Here is an 18,581-nt window from a genome sequence, read left to right as displayed (position 1 = left end):
GTCTAAAGGAAGCACCTGTCTTAAATAAAACGTCTCATATTTTAAACATCACATGATGGTCAAAATGTGTTTAGTCTTCTTTCTTTTTCATGTTATGGAGAATCCCAGGGGTGGAGGTATAGGGGGGGTGCAGTATTCACTAAACTCTGAGTTTTAGTAAAATTAAAATATGAAAAAAATGTAAAAATCTGGTCACTAACAGACAATTTGAAAATAATAGTTTACTACTTTTTGGATTTTAATTATCTACAATTCGCAGTTTAGTGAATTACTCTATAGGATATATTTCTGGATTTATGTAAAAAAAAAAAACACATTAACCTCAGTGCTCCGGTTCTAGACATTTCTCTAGAACACAGAGTTCCACGGTAGCTGGCTTGGCCCTGAGGCTGATTTATGGCACTACGCTGCCGGGAATTTTGTCTGTTAGTTTTTTTTTGTCCCTCTGCTCCGCTTTCTTCCTGACATTCTTTTTTTCCCTTTTATTTTTCAGAGACTCTAATTACAGTCCTTCGAAGTCTGACCAACTTGCTTGAGTTTGGGGCCTCACCACAAATCTGCTAAAATATTTCTTCTGTGATTGTAGACAGAAATAGATTTATTCAGAGTCTGTTGGACTTGTTCCAAACTCAAACTATGCAGCTCTTGACTGGTAAAAGGACTCTGTCTTGTGAACAAATGTTGAGGTTTGTTTTCCTCTTGAAGCTCTTAGAAAAGAAGTAGTTTGATAGGCATCAGTCAGAAAGCAGGGAAAAGCCTCTGGTGTAGGATACAAGTCTCTCCATTGATAGGTTCCTCAAGTGTCTATTCTGTTGGGTAAGTACAAATTCCACTCACCTTAACTTTACGTTTCCCTCAAAGCCAGAGTTCAGTTGCTCTTTTATATCATAATTATGTTGATAAGTAGATTTAGCTCATAACAAAGTCCTACTTTCTTTAACTTTAAGATGATTGTGTTTTGAATTGTAATTGGCAGATAGTAATGCATTCATTCAGCCAAAATTGTGAATTTTTTGTCCTTTGCATATTATGATGTATTTGTTAATCATACGATATCCAGTCGTGTAAAGTCTAATTTACTTTCGAAAATTGGAAGTGATGTACAATAAATTTATGGTTACGGAGATGGCAAATGTCTGGCAAAATGTTTGTGGGATACATTGTTTGGAAAAGCATGTTTGCGTGTGTGTCTCTGTATCAGTCACATGTAGCTTTCTACATTGTATTGCCTCGTATTCTGGATGTGTGAAATGCTATATGTTTAAAATATATTTACGAGATGTATATAGCTCTCATGTAGAAGGTTTTGAAAGAGCAGAATGTACCCTGCTAGCTTCTTTCCTGGCCTTCTTCTGATCACACGCTATCTATCTGGAATCACAGAATAAAGGCAATTTCTTATATAGATACAACAGGTAAAGAAGACTGGTTTATTTACTTTTGGTACCTTGCGTGTCCCTTCAAATGTGAAAATGTATCATAAATGTTCTAGAGCAGTGGTTGCCAAAACAGTCCTAATGGCACACCAACAGTCCAGGATTTATGGATTTACCTATTTTATTTCAATGGAGATACTGATAAACCTGGACTGTTGGTGGGTTTTGAGGAATGGTTTGGGAACCACTGTTCTAGTACATGTGTAATAGTGTATTGTAGTGTTCTGCACATTTGTGATGTCTTGGGCACATACATAGCAGTTGCCATCATATATTTTTATCAGATCCAAGGTGTATCTTACTGCTATAGCACTCAATCAGCAGAAGTGTTATCAATATATATATATATATATATATATATATATATATATATATATATATATATAAAACCTACATGCTGACATTCCACAGTAATACCATCTCTAATCAGTGTCAGATGCTTTTATCTTCATTATATTATACACACTGGCAGTGAGCAAAGGGTTAAGTTTTACTTGTTTAACCTATCATATGCTTAAAAAATAGAAGTAAAATCCACACACCAATTCACAGTGTATTTTGTAAGTGTCACTTCAAACCCCTAAAGCAGTTTATCTTGCTATAGTGATCTATGTGTGAAATGTGTACTGTTTTAATTATTTAACAAAAAGGTCAGATTTCAATAGAAATTTCCACTTTTATAAATTAACCAGGTTACACCCTCCTGCATGTCAAACCCACTCCTGTTACTTCCTGGTAGTTTAGCTCAGTGGACATACCTTCCAACATTGGGAGGCATGCAGATAGAGACAGGTGGGTGGACAGGCCTGAGAAGGGACGTTGCCAGTGATGCAACTCGTGCCACTGGCGATGCCCATAATGGGTGAGCCTGCCCCGAAAATTACTGAACGGGCCTGTCTGAATGGTCCTGGCATGCAGGGCCTTGCAGAAAGTGCTGCTGATGCACTCTCTGCAGAATCATGGTGCCTGTGCACATCGCAAGCGAATCTAATGCGGGAAACCAGGGAACTAAATCGGAACGATGGGACACGCCTCTGAAATCGGGACTGGTAGGGGGCTTGAGTGGAGCTGAACTCAAGAGAGCAAATGCCCAAAACACCTATCTTGCAAAGACTTCATAAAGCTGCATTAGGAAGTCTGTGGTTGGACAGCAACAGAAGGTGTGGGCGGGGTTTGAAGGGGAGGGCTTGCAAAGTCTGCAGACAAGAGAACTGTAGGTTTTAGAAGCTGTTTTTAGATATATCCCAGTGAAAAAATGCATAATTAAATGCATGTATGTTTTGGTTATAGGCATATATGCTAAATAGTGATTTTTATTATTATTTATTTTATTTGGGCAGTGTCTCCTTGTAAATGTTGACAAGCCGGTTGTAGCTGTTAATTATCCAGCTGCTTTCATTATACACATTCCAAGTTGTGGGACAGATTCCTGCCAGTTGTCATTGTCGACGCACACTTGTTGTTCCTGCCCATCAATGGGCGAAGAATGCTCTTTAAGAGACAATTGCTCCTTTGTGGCTATCTGCTTTGGAATTGTTGGCATTTTCAGTGTTTAAACATTAATGTGCTTCTTTGTGTGATGGAAACTCTGTATCAGCAGCACAATATCTCAAGGTCTGCAGTGATGGGTAACCTTCTAGTACTGGCCCTTTCTAAGCTACATTTACCATGATGCTCCTGCAGTGGAAGGTTATCCACATCCCACACCTATAATGTCAAACCGAGTGTTAAAATACGATAAATTATGACAACATGGCACTGGAAGCACTGGACCCAATCAGTTTTATTTATTATATTAGCCACAGTTTAAAAATTACATGGTTGAACATCTGTTTAGATTTAAAAAAAAAAAAAAAAACGTAAAAAAAAATAAAAAAAGGAAAACAAAAATAATTTTTGTGAAAAATCACTATTTTGTTTTTCCATTGTGTCTGAGAGTATCTGGGTACTTGGCGTACACTCCAATTATGTAATGCAATTAGGCTAATTCTGTTACACTGTGAGAACAAAGACCCATTACGTACTAAAGGAACACAAAATCTGGATAATTAATTTCGGGATAATCTCCTTTTAAGACAGACTTTTATTTTCTGCAATTAGTGTTTTCATCACAACTGCTGCATTGAGATGTGTGGGTTATCTGTTTCTAATAATATATGACAATGTATAGTTTCATATAATTAACTGATTAAACATACATCCTTATCAAATATACAGTTGCTGTTGGTTGTCAAATTAATTACAATATTTGTTAAAAGAACACTATAGGGTCAGGAACACCAGCATGTATTCCTGACCTTATAGTGTTGAAAACACCATCTAGCCTCCCCCCCCCCCCCGGCCTCCTCTTGTTCCCCTAAATATAGTAAAATCTTACCTTTATTCCAGTCTTCTAGTGCTGGTTCTGCCCCGATCTGCCTCCTTTGCTGACATCATCAAAAGTGACGATCTCAGCCAATCACAATGCTTTCCTATAGGATTATCAACGCTGATGAACTTAGCCAAGGAGATGGGCCGGGGGTGGAGCCAAATGCTGCCCTGACCAATCAGCATCTATTCTATGAGGAAAGTTCAGTATCTCCATGCAGAGGGCGAAGAGACTCAATGTAAGAGCTGCACACTGTGCAGCACTGATCCAGGAAGCATCTCTAGTTGTCGTCTGAGGAGTGACAACTGGAGATTTCCCTAGGTTGTAATGTAAACACTGCCATTTCTCTGAGTCAGATTTAGCTCACAATAAAATGCGTAATACTCAGCTTTCAAACTCCCATGGGGAGAGGGGACACCTTCTTAGTGGTGTGTGAGTGCTGGGTTAGAGGGCACATGATTGACAAAGTGTCATGGCAGCCTGGCACTCATGTGCACTGCTCAGGCATGACAGATCAGATGGCAAGACATTGCCATGTGCAAAATGCTGCAGGGAAATCCATTTAAATTTGAACATGTGTATTCAATGAGGATTTTTTATTTTTTTTGTTACTTATGTTGAGACTCGTTATTCACAATTTTTATGCCGCTGTCACCTGCAGATCATTCAGCATTTTTAATCAGCATTATCACAATAACATTAGGACACATTTAAGCTTTGAACCTTATAGGTAAAATAGTTAGTGCTGGGTAAAGGAGGGCAGTGGGGAGTGTTCCCGCGGGGGGAGCTAGGTCGGGGCTAGATATCTGCTCCTGGTTGCTCGGCAGATAGGCTAGTGTGGAGTGCCCGTGCAGCGTTGGAAATGTGAGGGGTTAATTTGGCACCTATAGAGGGACCTTATGCTAACGTGTGGTGTGTGGTTGTTGATGGTTAAGGGAGTACGGCCATCCGCAAAGTGGGGTGTTAGCCCGCCGTTGAGCTGCTGTCCAGAGGTGGGTCCATATATGAGGGCAATGTCCCGGCAAAATAATTTATAGTCCCAATATTTTCAGGTGGTGGCTGTGTCTTTGGGTTCTCCGGCGTGTCTTCTGGGGATGAATTCCGCCGCGCTGGCTGTGCTCCAATTCGGTGGATTTGCGTGTCTGTCCGCTGGTGTCGGTAGTGCCAGAGAGTCCGCTGGGAGGTTCAGCTGTCTCAGTGTCGCCGGCGCCTCCTGCATGCAGCGTACTGTGAGTGTGGTGTCGCCCTTTGTGACCAGTAGGGTATGCGCTGGGCCCCAGCGGTACTTGATGCGTTGTGATCGCAGGAGGGATGTCAGTTGTTGCAGGGACCTCCTCCAAGCCAATGTCGCACCTGAGAGATCAGAATAAAAGGTGAGAGACATATCCTCGAAGAGGTAAGATGGTTGATCTCTGGTAGCTGCCAGTACTGCGGTTCTGACCTTGTAGGTCTGGAACTGTAGGATAACATCTCTCGTAGCTGTGGCTGGGGCCCTAGTGGGCTTTGGAACGCGAAATATTCTGTCTATTGTCACCGCTTTGGCTATTCTTGGAGTCAGTAGAGCTGCAAGGAGTCGCCTAGTAACATGGGGAAGTTCGGCATCATGTATGTCGTCTCTGATGTCCCTGATCTTAAGGTACTTTAGGCGGCGTTTATCTTCAAGCGTGGCAAACCTTAGGTCATTCTGCCCGGCTAGCTTTTTCAGCTCCTGAACCTCCTGTTGCAGCATTTGAATTTGGTTGATTAGGGCGTTCATGAAGGTTCCACGTACTGTTAAGCTCTGCAATGTGTCCTTGATCGAGGAGACATCCGCCAAAATCTTTTTATGGTGTTCCGCCATTAGATCTCTGATGGCCTCTATGCTCACTGGCGTGGGGGTCTTGGCTGGTGGTGGGGGTTGCGTTTGAGCCGTTGATGGCTGAGGACGTCCCGGGAAGAGTTCACCTTCATCTGACGTCTCCTCATAGAAACATAAAGAGATTACCCCTTCTCAAGTAGTAGATCAAAAACTGACCTTACTTACACACTCAAAATTGAATATAAAACAATTTATTGTAAAAATCAGACAAAATATAAAAGAAAGTAATTACTTATACATAAAATATGTCTTGTTCAAATAATTTGAATTAAAGCCATAACAAAGTCCAGACCTTATTCAGATGCTCGGCGTCCCGAGTTAAAATATATGGTGTTGAAAAAAGTATAAATCGAATAAAAGTCCTTTTGTAATCCAGGTGGTGGCTTGTGGTGTTGGGAGTCAGACCTCTCCAAACGCGTTTCTCCGCTCCTGCGGCTTTCTCAATGGATGAGGTCTGTCTCACTGCATTCGTTTATATAGCGTATTGCCGGCATCAATTCAATCTCGGCAAATTACTCACAAACCTAACATTTGAGACAACTTAACTTTCAAATGACCACATGGTCACAGTGTTTCAAAATATACCAGTTTATACATCTTGTTACTTATTTTGACCCACATATAACATTATTGCACTTTGTTTGCTGACGTTACTATGGTAACGCCCGCCCAGGCAGATTGGAATGAAACTGCCGTTTTGTATTCTCGGGCAGAAAAAGAACGAGAAGTACAAAAACTTTAATATTTAGAATACAATATAAGTGGTTTGGGGATAGGTGCTATATGAGCAAGTGACAGCATAATTCCATAAAACAAAGGTTTTTACTATTCCTTTATAAGCAGAGTATTACCTTTCTTGTATTCTATTAGCTACCGATACCAAACTTAAACAGGCTGGATTGTAACTTATATGCTCGATATATTATGTAACAAGGCTAGAAAATAAATAACACTAACTCACATCTAGGCAGAATTTTTTTTTTTTTTTTTTTTTTTTGTCAATCTTTGTTTTTATTGAGGCATATGATGGTTCAGTACAGAAAATAAAGTGATGGGTTAATGCATGTAAAACATACAGTTTGCATAAGTGTACACAATAGTTGCATGTATTCCCAAGAGTAGCAGCCTCCTTTTTTTTTTTTTTTTTTAAAGTTTAACAGTAGAGTTGTCCGTACAGGTTAAACAAACTAAGCAAATAAAACAATGAGGCACAATTTTTATAATATTGGTATGCTCAGTTAAATGGGTAATTTTCCAAACAATGCCGTCTAGTATCGGCAGAATTTAGCTTCTATCTAAAAATGTATTTTTTCACACATCCAAATTTAAAACATGTGAGTATTAGATTTAAACGGCAGGAAATAAATTATTGCCTTTTATTTACTTTAGTTACTATAATGGTACCTTCTTCAGCAGGTTCCAATATACCTGACCTTACATTTTGTTAATACAACACAGTCAATTCACTTTTATTAATTTCATTGTTATAAACTCGTACTTTCATTGCTGTGGTAATATCTGCCTCAGTAGGTTACAATATGCCTATTATTAGATACTGTTGGTAAAGAAAAAGAAGTAAAATAAAAAAAAATATATAAAAAAAAAATAAAAAAAAATAAAAAAAAATAAAAATAAATAAAAAATAAATAAATATAAAAATAAAAAATAAAAAATAAATAAAAATAAAAATAAAAATAAGAAAAAATGATAAATAGAAAATAAATAAAATATAAAAAAAAAAAAAAAAAAAATATTTAATACAAAATGAATGCTGATTTCGCTACTGTCCAAAATGCCCAAAATTCTGGTAATTAACCTATTGATGGTTTTCGAAGTGGGATTCATCCCAAAAAGTGACATAGCTCGAACTCAGCATTTAAACCCTTGGGCTGCAGCGTGTCTAATTGGTACATCCATTTCATCTCGGCTATGCCCAATTGTTTGGTGTGATCTCCCCCTCTCCAGTTTTTATTAACTTTACATATTCCCATTCCCATTCCCACAACACCATATATTTTAACTCGGGACGCCGAGCATCTGAATAAGGTCTGGACTTTGTTATGGCTTTAATTCAAATTATTTGAACAAGACATATTTTATGTATAAGTAATTACTTTTATATTTTGTCTGATTTTTACAGTAAATTGTTTTATATTCAATTTTGAGTGTGTAAGTAAGGTCAGTTTTTGATCTACTACTTGAGAAGGGGTAATCTCTTTATGTTTGTGTATTGTATTTTGATAGGTAGTTAGGTATCCTATTTTGTTAACCCCTCTCACATTTATTTAATCAGCGCTCCACTTAATATACTTTTTTTTGCATGTCTATTATTTGAACCTAACTAGTGTTGAGCAGCAGGTTATTTTTTATTTATTTATTTATTATTTTTTATTTGTATTTTATATTTTTCATTCTACTTTTTTTTTTTTTTTCTGTTATGATGGATATTAACACATTAAGACAGAAAGTAGACATTAACGCTACCCGCTGTTTTGGAATAGATATACTCAAAGAGTATTCCACAACACATAACAGGAATTTCCTATTCTTAAAATTAGAAAGACTGTTAAAACAGGAACTGAAACTTAAATGGGAAGTTGCCACACTCCAACAGTATATCATCGATAATATAACCCCCCGAGGATTAAGGATATTTAAAGACCCGGCGTTCCCTATTGAATATTTAGAACTCAAAGAAAGATGGTATGAAGCAATGGAAGATTGCTCATTTGTCTTCATGGATATCATAATTGAATGTAGGAAAAAAAAGCTGGTAGAATTAGACCAGGAGATTAATGAGTTACAAAAGATCCTAGAATCCATGGAAGGAGGAGATAACCCAAGGGACAGGGTTGCAAAAATAGCAGAAAGTGTAGAGAGACTGGAGGAGGATATAAAGAAGACTAAAAAGAAAAAATTCCTACGTGATACGGATGACTATAAGAATGACAGAGTCAGAAATTTTCAGAAGAAATTTGACTTACAATATGATAAAAATAAATATCAAGAAAGGAATATATACCAACAACCTAAAAGAACTGGTTCTGAAAATCAAAACACACATTCCTATGGGAAAAGAAACCAGAATTGGAATGGTAGACCAAATCAACAGTCAACGAGATACTATGAAAGAGAAAACCCTAATCACATCCCATTAAATGAAAAAAGACATACTAGTGAGGGATGGAGGAGGCCTAAGAACACTATAGAAGAGGGCCATATGGGAAGAAGCCGAGACCCACAGAAAGACATAAAAGCAGGGGAGACTAAGAGGACACAATATACAGAATGTCAAAACCCTAGAGCGTTAGGAGGACAGGGTGAACGATACCATAGAATGCTACCAAACACCAACCCAGATAGGAGGAAGGCACAGTATGACAACAGAAGTAAAGAAAGGGAAGACACATCTGAAAGGAGAAGACATACAGTGAATGTGGAGATGTCTGGAGGAGGAAATATAGGCAGGGAATGTATAAGAAATTCTGAAAGAAGACACTATGCAACAGATGAGACTCCCGTAGGAGATAAGACCACAACGGTGCAAGCAGAGGTACACAATAACACAAGAGATGTACAAGTAGAGGTACACAACAACACAAGAGAGGGTTTTTTTTTAGGGAGGAACACCAGAGAGATAACCACATGGTTCCATCCATTGACACCAAGAAGCACAAAAAGAAAAGAGCCCAATTTAGAAGAAATAGAGGAGGAAGAAGAACAATGGACAAGCAAGAAAAAGAACAAGAAGCACAACCAGTAGGGATATTCAATCTTGCAGGAATTACATTATCACACCATCATATTACAGCACTGAATAAAGGATTAAAATTTGCACCTACAGCGCATGTAAACAAATTCGAGGCAACAATTGATGTTAAGAGGTTCATCAGGAAATTAAGTATCAGAAAACACTTTGATCAACTGCCAGATCTCCCAGTAAGAGAAGAACCTAACAACATGTTCCTACACAGCCAATTAAGACCAACCTCTACATTTTATCCTATCAATCAGGTTTCTGCTGGAATGGAAATGTATGAAGAATTAGTAACCGATGATATAAGGAAAATGAAGAAGAATCATTATTCAAAGAATAATTTAACAAGTAAAGAGAGGGAAGCAATAAAAGACCTTACGAATAACAGTGAGATCTGCATAAAACCAGCAGATAAAGGGGGGGGGGGGGGGTAGTGATCATGTCAAGAGAATACTACCTAAAAGAGGCAACCAGACTTTTAGAAGAACCTGAAACATACGGGAAACTATCGAATGATCCACTTAATGAGATTAAGATCAAACTTAAAACTATGCTGGATAATGCCAGAGACACTGGAATCTTAAGAGAGTCCGAATATAGATTTCTCTATATCACCTTCCCAAGAACCCCCACCTTTTATTTTTTACCTAAGATCCACAAGGATCTGAGAACACCACCGGGCCGGCCAATAATATCAGGGATTAACTCAATCACATCGAATTTGTCACAATATATAGACACATTTATGCAACCGTATGTGTCTAAGGTAAAGTCACATCTCAAAGATACGACTCAGATGATTAAGGAAATCGATTCCATTTCTTGGCAAGAAGACTATATCCTGGTATCTACAGATGTGACTTCGTTATATACGATTATTGATCACCAACAAGGATGCGACTCCGTGAGTAATGCATTAAAGAGATACGGAGAATTAGAAGACATACAAATCTCATTTATAATAGAAGGAATTTCTTTCATTTTGAAAAATAATTATTTCCTGTTTGAAGACCAGTTCTATCTCCAGAAGAAGGGAACGGCGATGGGGACGAAATTTGCCCTGAGTTTCGCTAACTTGTTTATGGGAGACTGGGAGGAAAATTACATCTGGAACGAACATCCCTGGAATAAGAACATTCTGAGTTACAAAAGATACATCGACGATGTTTTCTTCATATGGGAAGGAGAAATGGAAGATTTGCAAAAGTTTCTGTTGTATGTGAACATGAATACCTGGGGAGTCAAACTGAATACCATCTGCAGCAAGACACAGGTAGAATTCCTTGACCTTACCATCTATGTAGATTCAGGTAGAGTGAAAACAAAAACGCACTTCAAAGAAGTAGATGTGAACAGTTTTATTCTTAAAGAGAGCTGCCATCTACCAATGTGGCTGAAGAATGTGCCTTATAAGGAATTCAGACGCTTGAGGCGTAATTGCACAGACTCTGAAGTTTACAGAGAACAAGCGGAAATGGTGAAAGAAAAATTCCTGTCGAAAAATTATAAAGCGAATGAAATAGAGGAAGCAATATACAGAGTTGACAACTTAGACCGTACCAAACTTTTAAAAAATAAGAATAGATTACAAGAAACAAAACCAGGCGGAGACTTCCCAGCAATCATATTGAATTATAATAAAGAAAATCTAAAACTGAAAAGGATACTGACAAGACACTGGCACTTATTGAAAAAAGATAAGATACTGGCAAGCAGCTTACCGGAAAAACCCAAGATTATTTTCAGGGGTGCGCCAAATTTAAGAAGGAAAATAACAAATAAACATCTAAAAGGAAAACACACCCCAACAACATCTAAGAAGAATGGTTTCTTCTATTGTTTGGACTGCATTGCATGCAAAGAAAGTAAATACAAACAAGCAAAAGGAGTATCTGAAGTGACTAAAAAGTACTGCAAGAGGAAAACGGAATTTTTCAAAATAAAGGAACATATCACCTGCCAAAGTACCAATGTGATATATGTATTGGAGTGCCCATGCGGGCTCCAATATGTAGGAAGAACAAAGAGGCAACTGTACGTCAGAATTAGAGAGCATATGCTGAACATAAAGAAAGGATACTTGCAACATTCAGTTTCTGCCCATTTTAAACATAAACACAATTCGGATATGAGCCTTTTGAAATTTATGGGAATATGTAAAGTTAATAAAAACTGGAGAGGGGGAGATCACACCAAACAATTGGGCATAGCCGAGATGAAATGGATGTACCAATTAGACACGCTGCAGCCCAAGGGTTTAAATGCTGAGTTCGAGCTATGTCACTTTTTGGGATGAATCCCACTTCGAAAACCATCAATAGGTTAATTACCAGAATTTTGGGCATTTTGGACAGTAGCGAAATCAGCATTCATTTTGTATTAAATATTTTTTATTTTTATTTTTATTTTATATTTTATTTATTTTCTATTAATCATTTTTTCTTATTTTTATTTTTATTTTTATTTATTTTTTATTTTTATATTTATTTTTATTTTTATTTTTATTTTTTTTTATTTATTTTTATTTTTATTTTTATATTTATTTTTATTTTTATTTTTATTTTTACTTCTTTTTCTTTACCAACAGTATCTAATAATAGGCATATTGTAACCTACTGAGGCAGATATTACCACAGCAATGAAAGTACGAGTTTATAACAACGAAATGAATAAAAGTGAATTGACTGTGTTGTATTAACAAAATGTAAGGTCAGGTATATTGGAACCTGCTGAAGAAGGTACCATTATAGTAACTAAAGTAAATAAAAGGCAATAATTTATTTCCTGCCGTTTAAATCTAATACTCACATGTTTTAAATTTGGATGTGTGAAAAAATACATTTTTAGATAGAAGCTAAATTCTGCCTAGATGTGAGTTAGTGTTATTTATTTTCTAGCCTTGTTACATAATATATCGAGCATATAAGTTACAATCCAGCCTGTTTAAGTTTGGTATCGGTAGCTAATAGAATACAAGAAAGGTAATACTCTGCTTATAAAGGAATAGTAAAAACCTTTGTTTTATGGAATTATGCTGTCACTTGCTCATATAGCACCTATCCCCAAACCACTTATATTGTATTCTAAATATTAAAGTTTTTGTACTTCTCGTTCTTTTTCTGCCCGAGAATACAAAACGGCAGTTTCATTCCAATCTGCCTGGGCGGGCGTTACCATAGTAACGTCAGCAAACAAAGTGCAATAATGTTATATGTGGGTCAAAATAAGTAACAAGATGTATAAACTGGTATATTTTGAAACACTGTGACCATGTGGTCATTTGAAAGTTAAGTTGTCTCAAATGTTAGGTTTGTGAGTAATTTGCCGAGATTGAATTGATGCCGGCAATACGCTATATAAACGAATGCAGTGAGACAGACCTCATCCATTGAGAAAGCCGCAGGAGCGGAGAAACGCGTTTGGAGAGGTCTGACTCCCAACACCACAAGCCACCACCTGGATTACAAAAGGACTTTTATTCGATTTATACTTTTTTCAACACCATATATTTTAACTCGGGACGCCGAGCATCTGAATAAGGTCTGGACTTTGTTATGGCTTTAATTCAAATTATTTGAACAAGACATATTTTATGTATAAGTAATTACTTTCTTTTATATTTTGTCTGATTTTTACAATAAATTGTTTTATATTCAATTTTGAGTGTGTAAGTAAGGTCAGTTTTTGATCTACTACTTGAGAAGGGGTAATCTCTTTATGTTTGTGTATTGTATTTTGATAGGTAGTTAGGTATCCTATTTTCTTAACCCCTCTCACATTTATTTAATCAGCGCTCCACTTAATATACTTTTTTTTGCATGTCTCCTAATAGAAGTCGGAGTACCCGCCGTGTAGAGACGCCATATTGAAGCCTGAGGTGCCGTGGGCCTGCCGCCATAGCTCGCCGATATCCATGCCCTTCGTGGGCCTTTCAGGTTTAAGCTTTTTGGTTTTTTCGCCCCATTGGGCTTGCTTATATGCTGGGGTCACCCTGGGGCGGAATCGGCCCGTTTAAGGGTGTTGAAAGAGGGTTTTCCCCGTGTCGCGGCCTGGAGCTCAGCGAGCATGCGACCGTTCTCTTCAGTCATTAGGCACCGCCCCTCAATGAGGATTTTTTGATGCACTTTACCTAATGTAAACATTTTTTTATGAGGGGCAGGCTTGGTTTAATGGGAACATGGTAGACTGGTTCTCAGTTTGGGATCCACACGTGTCCTGCTATGTCGTCCTTCCCATCTCTGTTGGCAGAAAAACTCACAAAAATCTCAGCTTCCCCTCTCTGTGCCAGCAAGGATTATCCTGTCATCGGGAGTGCGATTCTATCGTTTGGCAATGAGTATATCTTTCCTGAAACTGAGTCCTCTGCTGAGTACTGAGGCTGATAGCAAGAGGTTGTGGAAATGGATTACAAGCCAGACCCTGTACAAATGGTCTACTCCATGGGAACACCTAAAGGCTTCTGTAAGGATTTCCCACAGAATAAAAGAGTCAGAGAATACACCCTCCTAGTCCTTGAACTGATGTGGGGAAGAAGACTAGCAGGGTTATGGTATTCACTAAAGTGAGAATTCCAAGTGAATTCCAAGTGAATTACAAATTTAAGGCCTTAGCACCAAAATTAAAGCATAGCTGGGCTATTGGGCAGTTTTGACCTTAAATATGAAATAAACTTTAAATTTACCTTGAATTAAAAATAATATCCGGAAGTATTACTTTACTGAGAGGGTAGTGGATGAATGGAATAGCCTTCCAGCTGAAGTGGTAGAGGTTAACACAGTAAAGGAGTTTAAGCATGCGTGGGATAGGCATAAGGCTATCCTAACTATAAGATAAGGCCAGGGACTAATGAAAGTATTTAGAAAATTGGGCAGACTGGATGGGCTGAATGGTTCTTATCTGCCGTCACATTCTATGTTTCTATGTTTCTATGAATTCTAACCTTAGTAAATACCCCATGTTAGTCTCCCCAAAACATGAAGCACAAGGTCTCTCCTGGAGCGACAGCTCCAATTCCAATAACTTGACTTAATCACTTTATACTAAGATGCGATACATACGTTGCCACCCCGAACGAGTGACTCTTACACATTTACTCTTAAAGGGTATAAAAAATGTATTTACTTTGACATTTTCATGTTGTTTCTCAATACTGAATGCATAGTGTGTCATTTCATCTTCACGTTTTATCACTTCTGCTCACGTAACTTTAAAATAAACAATAATCATTTCATGTTTATATACCTATACAGTATCTCACAAAAGCGAGTATACCCGTCATATTTTTGTAAATATTTTAGTATATCTTTCCATGTGACAACACTGAAGAAATGACACTCTGCTACAATGTAAAGTAGTAAGTGTACAGCCTTTATAACAGTGTACATTTGCTGTCCCCTCAAAATAACTCAACACACAGCCATTAATGTCTAAACCGTTGGCAACAAAAGTGAGTACACCCCTAAGTGGAAATGTGAGGGGCATACTTACTTTTGTGAGATACTGTATCTACCTATCCTGGTTAAATGTTTCGAAGTCTACAGGGAATTTTAACCTTTTTTTAATACCGCTGCGTCACATTTACACACAAGGCCGACCGTAATAACTACAGACGAGAATAATTCGGCAATGACAATGACATCCTACATACACTCACTCAGTTCTATCAGCTGTTTTATAAAGTTGTAGCAATACTCTCTGTGTCTGAAACAGTTAAGCCATCTCCATCTTTCTTTACATTGTGCATTTTTGTCATAAGATCGGTCTGGAGAAAGTTGATGCATTACTGTTATGTTCTTTTCCGCTGTAATGTTGGCTCCAAATATCCTTTTAGGTTAGTGACTGTGGGTAAGGCACTTAAAGTTAGCTGCCGTAATAGCTTGGTGCCAATCATTTTGAGGTCAGAATCCATTTTACGATATTATTTCTTTACATCAATTTCAAGCAATGTTACCCATAAGCTTTGACAAGACAGGGGAATAAAACCTTAAAACTGTAAAATGAAAGTGGTCAAGCGCTGTCTAATGGGGGTTAATTTACTAAACAACAGACTGTGGTGAACTGACAACTAATTAAGTTCAGGACAAAATATCCTAATTGAACAGTATACTTCAGCTTGGCTGCATTTTCCTAAATTTTGCAAGTTGATCATAAACTCACTTTTTGATTATCTATATACAATATTCGTTTAACCTTTTTTTTTTAATGATAGGGGTGCTGGTGTAGTCAGTGGGGATCTGCACGTGGACCCATTCTCTTTTTAATATTCTAATGAGTGATATTGCAGAAGGTAAGGTATGTATTTTTGCTGATGATACTAAGATATGTAACAGGGTTGATGTTCCAAGAGGGATAAGCCAAATGGCAAATAGCTGGCCTGGAGTATGTGACCTCACTAATCTCACTTCCTCCCAGCAGGCCGCGGGGAAACACAGAGACAGGGGCCATGTTTAACGCAGGTAGCTGGGGAACACAGAGACAGGAGCCCGAATGTGACCTGCTAGGGAGACAGAGTGACTGTCACGTATTCATCCTCACCTTATGGTGTTTGCAGTGGAAATTGCCTTCCTAGCGGTAATGGAAATGCCGCTCAGTGGTCCTGCTCCAGTATGCATGACTTCTGCAGCATGTTGGTGGACACCGGCCGCTGTGGATCCACGCCATATTGTAGCCCCACGTCCGCTTAGGTTAATGACGGCGTCGATGTGCGTGTGATGTCATGCAATAGACGCGCACGCATGTTTTGGGGTCAGAGGCCGGTTACGGCCAATCGGATCTGCAGGAGGGTTATTTAAACTCCTTTCTCCTTTTACTCATTGCTCCATCGTGGTTTCCCTTTGCTGGTTATCCGAGACAGTGTTTCTGATCGTATTATTTCTGGTATTTGACTTTGGCTTCATTTTGACTTCCCTGATTTCTGGTATCCTTGATTTTTGGCTTTCCTTCAATGTTGTGTCTCATTCTGTATCCCTGACCTCGGCAAGTATTTTGACTATTCTTGGATACGTTAAGTCCGGCCATTCTAAGGTCCAGTTACATGTTATCCTTAGTCCTAGGTGTGATATTATTCTGTGTGTTGGATCAACTAGTAATCCTGACAGTGACAGGGGCCTCGCTGCGACCACAAGGTTTAATATGCAGCCGCTCGGCACACAAACAAGGCGCTGCAATCCGATATATGGCGCTCACTCAAATGCTCTTTTAGGAGCACCAGCCGCGCTCCCCTTTTTTTAGTGCCGCGTGCGGCTTTCCAGCGCCACGGCACATGTGCCAATACCGAGCGCTGTCGGCTGGCCGCGCGCGCCCCTTCCAAATGTGCGCCCCAGGCCGGCGCCTACTTTGCCTATAGGTGGCGCCTGCCCTGGAGGTATTGTATCTGTAGATTGTGTGTGAGATTTTGGTAGAGTGTGTATGTGAGATTTTGTGTCTGTGACAGAGTATGTGTGAGATATGGAGTGCATTAGTGCCAGAGTGACTGACATATTGAGTGCGTCTGTGAAAGAGTGTGTGTGAGATATTTTGTCTGTGACAGAGGGTGTGAGAGATATTGTGTCTGTGAAAGAGTGTGTGTGTTACATTGTGTTTGTGACAGTGTGTGTGAGAGAGATATCGTGTCTGTGAAATAGTGTGTGAGGCATTTAGTATGTCTGTGACAGAGTATGTGTGAGGTATTGTGTCTGTGACAGAGTATGTGTGAGATATTGAGTGTATCAGTGTGTGAGATATTTAGTGTGTCTGTGAAAGAGTGTGTGTGTAAGATATTGTATGTGTGAGATATTGTGTTTGTGAAAAAGAGAGTGAGATATTGAGTGCGTCTGTGAGAGAGTGTGTGAGAGAGATATTGAATGTGTCTGTGACAGAGTGTGAGACAGACAATGAGTGTGTCTTAAATATTGTGTGAGATATTGAGTGTCAGTGAAAGAGAGAGAGTGGGTGTGCATGTTGGAAATAGTACATGAGACAACAATAGAGACTGTGTATCTGACTGAGTGTGATGAGAGTTACTGCTTTAAAACAAAACAAAAAAAGCAATGCCAATATATTTCTGAAATATTACCTTATTTTCTTTAAATGGTGAAATAGAAACAATATAGAATGGGAACGGTTTAAACTGTAGGTAATTGTGAAATTAATGCTATATTGGACACTCCACGTTTAGTCTCCTGGTTTATTATGAAGCCATTTAACCTTTTGATGGCATTACATTTTACCATTATGTATCATGCATATAATGTGTGCTTTAAAGGGCTGTGTCTGTGATGTTTCTCCTGCATTAAATATACAAGACTTGGCCGCAGTGAACAGATGGTTGCTGGGACATTTTGTGTAAAAACACATGCAGACACATAGATCTCATTTCAGAGACTAAACAGGTTTTCCCGGCTGTGAGTCCCAGACTCCCAGTGACTCCTGTGTTCCACTCATTGTAAAACTTTATCCTGCTTTATGAAATATAAGCTTCCTCACCCTATTCCCACGTTTCATTGCAAACTAAAGTTACTTATCGCTTTGCGTTAGTTTCTTTGCTGCCCCGACCAAGGGGTGCAGTTGGCTATCACCTTACACCTCACTCAATGGTAACTAATAAATGTTTCATGTGCCCAGTCAATGGGCAAGTTGCTGCTGTTCTTCTTAGCCACAGACGCCGCTTCATGCTCTTGTTTACGTTTTTCTTCTGGTGAATAGGAAGCAGAATATTTTAATCGGTGCAAAATGTATAATTCGTATCCTGCTATCAGAATCTTACTGCCCAAAATGAGCTGAAATGCGAGGCGTGGTGAGTGAAATATTAATTACTACTAAGCTAATGCTGTTTGTTTTAAGATGGTGCAGCCACCAACACCCCGTCTAGTGGGGTATAGCGTCCTTAATAAACATACAGTGAGCCCACTGATAGTGATAAAAGGATTCAAACACAGTACTGCTCCTCACTGGCACTGAAAGGGTTAATGAAATTGTTACAACTTAAAAAAAAACCAAACAAACAAAAACAAATAGAAATAGTTTAAACTTTAATGTTAACCTTACACTTTGATCTTATGAGTGTCTTGTTATATTTAATCTGCAGATAACTGGATGAAATCATCATAATACAAGAATTCTGTTTAGTTGAAATGTATGTGTATATATTTATTGGAATAATCTCGTCTCCTTCCGCCAAGACCA

General features: G+C 38.4%; 1 protein-coding gene across 1 annotated transcript in view; it reads left to right on the top strand.

The window, feature by feature from the left end:
* The first annotated feature begins 533 nt into the window (after positions 1-533).
* INSC (INSC spindle orientation adaptor protein) overlaps positions 534-18,581 on the top strand; it is a 170,639-nt gene continuing 152,591 nt past the window's right edge. Inside the window, exon 1 of the mRNA XM_063438881.1 lies at positions 534-816. The gene's annotated coding sequence lies outside the window, so the exon portion shown is untranslated. The remainder of the gene's footprint in view (positions 817-18,581) is intronic.

This window comes from Pelobates fuscus, chromosome 12, assembly GCF_036172605.1.
Source record: "Pelobates fuscus isolate aPelFus1 chromosome 12, aPelFus1.pri, whole genome shotgun sequence".
NCBI lineage: Eukaryota > Metazoa > Chordata > Amphibia > Anura > Pelobatidae > Pelobates > Pelobates fuscus.
This window is presented reverse-complemented; position numbering and strand designations above follow the sequence as displayed.